The sequence below is a fragment of the Cibotium barometz genome, chromosome 31 (genome assembly GCF_041138505.1).
Source record: "Cibotium barometz isolate CiBa-2024 chromosome 31, ASM4113850v1, whole genome shotgun sequence".
Lineage (NCBI taxonomy): Eukaryota > Viridiplantae > Streptophyta > Polypodiopsida > Cyatheales > Cibotiaceae > Cibotium > Cibotium barometz.
The window spans coordinates 47,854,189-47,860,772 of record NC_141076.1 but is presented as its reverse complement, the minus strand read 5'-3'; the positions used below and the strand labels follow the sequence as shown (position 1 = coordinate 47,860,772).

The window sequence follows — 6,584 nt, the reverse complement described above, 5'->3', positions numbered from 1 at the left end:
AAGTAGTAAAACCTCCACATGAGGCACTCCTATAGCACTTAGCACTAGAGACTACTTAAGGTAAATAAAAAATTTCTACTTCTTAGGCTTTACTACTTTTTAAGTAGTCTATAGTGGTTTATAAGTAGTGTCTACTACTTTGCAAGTTCTCTATACTAGCTTCAAAGCACTCTATACTAATGTCTAAACGATCTGGACTAATTTAAAGCCTCCACATGAGGCACTCCTATAGCACTTAGAACTAGAGACTACTTACGGCACACCATTAGCACATAATATAAGGGATATGTAATGAAACAAAAGTGCTAAAAACAACACACCTTTTACCATTTTATGGTTGAAAAGTATCTAAGGATGATTAAACACTATCATTTTTACAGCATCGAGGATTTTGTGTGTGCACCCAAGTGGTACACAATCTTCCTTTGCATGGTACACACATTGGCAAAACATAGAGGATGGTAGGGATGTCTACATGGAAGCTTGTAGACACCCACTACCTTGTCCTCTATTGATAATCTATAAGTAGCATACTCAAAGATCCCCTTATAAAGCGGCATTGCGCAACTACTTCTTTGAATTTATTCAAAAGAGAAATGTGTTGTTCTTGCAGAAAACTCAAAATAACTTTTGTCATAGATAAACATGTTAGAGTAGCTTGCAAATAACTTTTACTTCTCTATTTAAATAAAGCAACAAAAATGTCCAATTGTTTGAATTTAGCAAACTTGCAACAATGAAGCCGCACTTGCATCCAAGGTGGCTGAGTGTACATCTAGGCCAAGAAAACCCAATGCTTTGTCGCATCCCATGATCTGAGATTTGCAATTATATATAGAAACCTCGTCTAGAATTAAAGCCTTTTCCAAAACCTACATCTCTTCCTTGGCCTCATTGGTTTGATCTTATAACGCAATTGAAGCATGCCTAACACCTTCAACTTTAGTTGCAGCATGCCTAACACCTTCAACTTTAGTTGCAGCATGCCTGGCACCTTCAACTTTATCTCTCTTGATTTTTACCTCATCTAAAACGAGGCTCTAACCTACTCTCGCATTTTTTCTTCTCTTCTAGCTTTCCCTTGCTACACTCACCATGTTATCCATGATTTGCACATATTTTGAAGAAGATGACTGCATTGAATGTCACATGTTAGATAGGTTGCACCTTCAACTTTATCTCTCTTGATTTTTACCTCATCTAAAACGAGGCTCTAACCTACTCTCGCATTTTTTCTTCTCTTCCAGCTTTCCCTTGCTACACTCACCATGTTATCCATGATCTGCACATATTTTGAAGAAGATGACTGCATTGAATGTCACATGTTAGACAGGTTGTATGGTTGTCTTAAAAATGCACAGTGGTCACTTAGAGAGGTATCAAAGCCTTTATGCCCCATAAAGCCCTATGGTGATGCTGAGGGGGTGCTAGCCATATGCACATTGCATGGACCATTTTTATCCTCCATTGGTCCATCTTGCTATGAGAATTATTTTGCCCAGTCTCAACAAACATTGCCCAGTCACATTGCATGGACCATTTTTTATCCTCCATTGGTCCATCTTGCTATGAGAATTATTTTGCCCAGTCACATTTTTGATTACAGTCTCAACAAACATTGCCGAAGTAATTTTATGTCTTCCTTTCTTTGAAGGAATCCGCGTCGAGCTACACTTCTCAAATGCAAATCCACGAGCAAAGTGAACGGTGATTTTGTTGCTAGGCAAGATAGATTGATAAACCCTATGGTATAATAATGCATGTTCCTCACATTAATCTAAGACAAATCTTCTCATTGTTGTTGTTCTTATGTGTGAACACTATGAGCCACTAGTTCTTAGGAATATCTTTGTCATTCAAGTATCGAGGGTCCTGTCCCTCCAAACTAAGGTTGTACTCTTTATGAAACTCTTCCTTTGTTTGGCATAGTTGTCTTTGTTGAGGATAATTTATGTTTAGTGCATGCCAACATGTAGTGCCTACAAGACACAAATCCAACGTAGAAGTCAGTATGCAACAATCTCAAAACATCTAGGTTTTACATACATTCACATCCCTAAATTTTCCCATATCTAATAGATAAATAAATAATTTGTACATACTAAAGACATATTTGGTAAATAATATATACAATAAGAAGTCTGAATTTCAAATAACATGAAACTTTTGGTCTGAATATATGTATACATATACTATCCTAAAATTATATAATACAAGAAAGCTAAAATTAGCATAATTACATTTCCCACTTGGTTGTGACCATGTCGGAGAAGATTTCTTGGAGGATTTTTGTCCTGGCATACTTTAGCTTCCATTAAAAATGCACTAACGTGTTTAGAGAGAGAGAGAGAGAGAGAGAGAGAGAGAGAGAGAGAGAACAACACATTAAAAAAATAAAAAATAAAGGAAGAGAGGAGAGAGAGAGAGAGAGAGAGAGAGAGAGAGAGAGAGAGAGAGAGAGAGAGACCAAAAACGTAGTGGAGGAAGAAGTTGCAGGACCGTAGTGGAGGAAGTAACTGCAAAAACTCAGATGATGAGGGAGGGAGGGAGGAAGTTGTTGTTATGGGCTACCACACCTCTGTTCAAAATACAAGTGAATAGGGTGTGTGTGGGAACAAGCCCTTGGTTAGAGGCTGTAAAAGAGAATGAGTAAATATGAAAGAACTTGTGAAAAGGTGAGAAGAATCTACTGGGAGAGAATAAAGGGTGAGAAGAATCTACTGGGAGAGAATAAAGGGTAGCATGAGAAGATTTAGGAAGTGTGGAGATATTTTGGGAAGTGTGGAGATATTCTAGGAGATATTATGGGAAAAGTGAAGAGGTGGAGAGAATCAGGGAAAAGAGGTGGAGTGAATCATGGAGAAATCAGTGGGATTAGATGCTTGATGTAAACTCTATAAATTGAGGCATTGCCCTAATGAGAATTTACTAGTTTTTGAGTATCCATGCTTACATTAATCTATTTGTTAATTACCCACTAATTACATCTTAATTATTTACTAATCACTTTGTTAATGATGTTGATTCTAGTGTTTGATCCACCATAGCTCATCACAATGCTCAAATTTCAACATGGTATCAAAGCCATGCCTAGAATCTATCATTTTGTGAGCTCATTATCTTGCTAATTATTTTGCTAATTAGGATTAGTAGAAAATTATAAAATTTTCTCTTTTTTCAACTCACCTCTATATCCCCAGCTTGTGGAGGAGCTCCCTCTCCTTGCACACATAAAATTAGGCCAAACCCTTCTAGCCCATGATAGCTATCTCAGTGCTCTTCAAGCTCATCAAGAAAGAAGCGCAAACCGTCAACAACGGAGCTGGGAGAAATCGTTGTTTTAGCAGGCTCCGTTTTTCTGCAGCAAATCACTAATTCCCACTTCATCAAATCAAATTGCTCTAATTCCTCTTAGCCCCGGGGGTTTTCAAGCATGCTCTACAAGCTGGTGAAGACAGAATTCAGTTTCATCAAGTCTACAGTGAGATCGAAGCTCTTCATCAAATCTGCAGGTGACTTTGGTAAAACAGAGATTAAGCTTTCAATATTTGGTCAAATCTTGTGTTTCTTGGCTTAATCCTCTACTAGACTCATTGCTATTGATGCCTTTGAAAGCATTTAAGCTCATTTGAAGTCTAAGGCACCAGATCTGGACTCCCCACATACTCTGTTTTCTGCACACAAAACAGTGGATTAATTTGCTAATCAATGCTAATCACTGTATTTTGGTGCAATTGAGGGTTCAAATTAACCCATTAGGTATCTGATATAGATCCCTATAACTTCAGATTGCAATTTGGAGTTGGTTTGATACTCCAACCATCCTGTACAAATTGGTTACCCTTGATTTAATGTAATTTTTGGTAAAATTGTGCTGATAAAATTGTGATAATCATCATTTTACATTGAACCTTTGGTTAATGCCTATAAATCTCACTCAAATTCAAGATTATTCATAGCCAGAGTTGCATTTGGAATGTGCATAAGAATGAATGCTATACGCATTATTGCTATACGCATTATGTATTGGGCACATTACATCAGTGTAAATATGGGAATAGACACTGCCCTTGTCTAGAATAAGGCAAGAGGTAAGACCTCCCGCATAAATTTGGGTTTGCATTGCATAATGACACAAGATAAACATCAAAAACCCAAAGGAACTGTCAGCAAAACATTTAAACATGCTGCTCACATGGAGCAAGAAGACCTGACGGACAAGCTCATGGCCCCAGTCATGAAAGAAGAAGAACATCTCCTTCCAAGAGGAAGATCCACACCAAGAAAATCTAAAGGAAGCATTGAAGGAAGACATGGACACGAGAAGAGAAGCTGCCCCAAGAAGACTGAAGGAAGACATGGATGCGTGGAGAGAAGCTGCCACGACAAGAAGACTGAAGACAAGAGAAGATGTGAGGCTCCAAAGAGTGAGGAGCCATGTGAAAATCTCAGAGAGAGAGAGAGAGAGAGAGAGAGAGAGAGAGAGAGAGACCCCACAACCCAATGTAACCTGCCCCAACAAAGTAAAACCACCTCTGAGCCACCGATGATGTAGGCCATGTGGTAGATGTATGTGTGAGCACTTTAGTCAAGGTCGCGGGCACTTATAGTAGCCTTGGACACATAGAGAGAGAGAGAGAGTTAAGGACTATGGAGTTTAGGGACTTGAGGCACTGGTCGCGGGCTGTCAAGTAAGAAAGAAACTTGATACAGGATCCAGGTGTGCTAAGATAACTTGAGGGGAGGAGTAGACACTGGTCGCAGACTACCAAGTAAGGGGAGGCAAACTTGGTATAGGGTCTAGGTGTACTAGGAGTATTTACTTGAGGGGAGGTGTTGAAAATACAAGTGAATAGGGTGTGTGCGGGAACAAGCCCTTGGTTAGAGGCTGTAAAAGAGAATGAGTAAATGTGAAAGAACTTGTGAAAAGGTGAGAAGAATCTACTGGGAGAGAATAAAGGGTAGCATGAGAAGATTTAGGAAGTGTGGAGATATTCTGGGAAGTGTGGAGATATTCTGGGAGATATTCTGGGAAAAGTGAAGAGGTGGAGGGAAATAGGTGGAGTGAATCATGGAGAAATCAGTGGGATTAGATGCTTGATGTAAACTCTATAAATTGAGGCATTGCCCTAATGAGAATTTGCTAGTTTTTGAGTATCCATGCCCACATTAATCTATTTGTTAATTACCCACTAATTACATCTTAATTATTTGCTAATCACTTTGTTAATGATGTTGATTCTAGTGTTTGATCCACCATAGCTCATCAAACAATGCTCAAATTTCAACAACCTCCAAGAGGGAACTCAATGCATTCACCTAAGGGAAGAGCAATAGAACATAACTGTCGTAGGGAACTTACCAATGCTTCGAACTTGTGTCCCTTGAGGCCTCCAAGCTCACTTCAGAAGCTCTAATCCTCCAAGCTCCACCTCCACGCTGTCACCATAGAGTTGCTTGCACCATCACATAAGAAAATCTCTCTCTCTCACTCTCCAACACAACCATGCAACATACAAGTATAGAAGAGGAACAAGTGCTAGAATGCTCTCTCTCAATCTCTCTCTCAAGACACAAACAAGAGCTCTCAATAGCACAAAGGGGGATTGTGTCCATTCTATATGAGAAAATGCCTTATATACAATTGGTCCTTATTCACACTTGGGCGCCCAAAACTTACTTAACTAATATCTCATAATGTACAACTTTTATAGTGCCTTTGCATGACACTTATTAATGTCCTCAAATGGAGGAGCAAACTTGTTAATCCAAAATGGGATTAACAATATTCTGAGGGATTAGTTAATACTATGTCGCCCCAAAAAATTCCCATAATGATAGTGGGATCTCAGTGTTTTGTTTAATGAGTTTTTTGTTTAATGAGTGTTAGTTCTCCTAGGCTTAGGTCCTTAGATAGGTTTATATCATATTGAAGCAATGAGAGGATTAGTGTAGACAAAAACAGAGTAAGAGTTTGAGGAGGGTTAGTGGGCTCTTCCTTGCACCACTCAACAAAAGATCATGGGAGAGCCTTAGGCTAGGTGCCACCTTGAGAAAATTAAGGGGAGCTAGGATATTTAGAAAATTACTTGGATACCATCAAGTAAGAATGGTTGAGGAAGATGTGTACAAGATTTCTTTCAAGATATAGATTGGTCATTATGAGTTCTTGGTTATTCCCTTTGGACTGACCAATGCTCCAGCAACTTTTAGTTGTATGATGAATTAGATCTTTCTCAAGTATCAAAACTTTATGGTTGTTTTCTTTGATGATATTTTAGTTTTCAATAAAAATGTTAAAGAGCATGAAAAACTTTTAGAATTAGGATTCTTTCTTCCAAAAGAAAACCAATTACTCCTCAATCCTTAGAAGAGTAGTTTCTTTCAAGATGAGATTGAGTACATAGGCCACATTATTTCTATGGACAGAATCAAAGAAAGTGAGAGTACCTAGGCCACATTATTTCTACGAAAGGAATCTAAGAAAGTGAGAGTACTTAGCCATAACCTTGTAGCACACGCAATGTTTGATCATTCTTGGGTTTATGTAGTTACTATAAGAAGTTCGTAAATAATTTTACATA

At 38.4% G+C, this 6,584-nt stretch overlaps 1 pseudogene; it reads right to left on the bottom strand.

The window, feature by feature from the left end:
* Window positions 1-348: 348 nt before the first annotated feature.
* LOC147620952 (uncharacterized) lies at window positions 349-2,301 on the bottom strand (annotated as a pseudogene).
* Window positions 2,302-6,584: the final 4,283 nt, after the last annotated feature.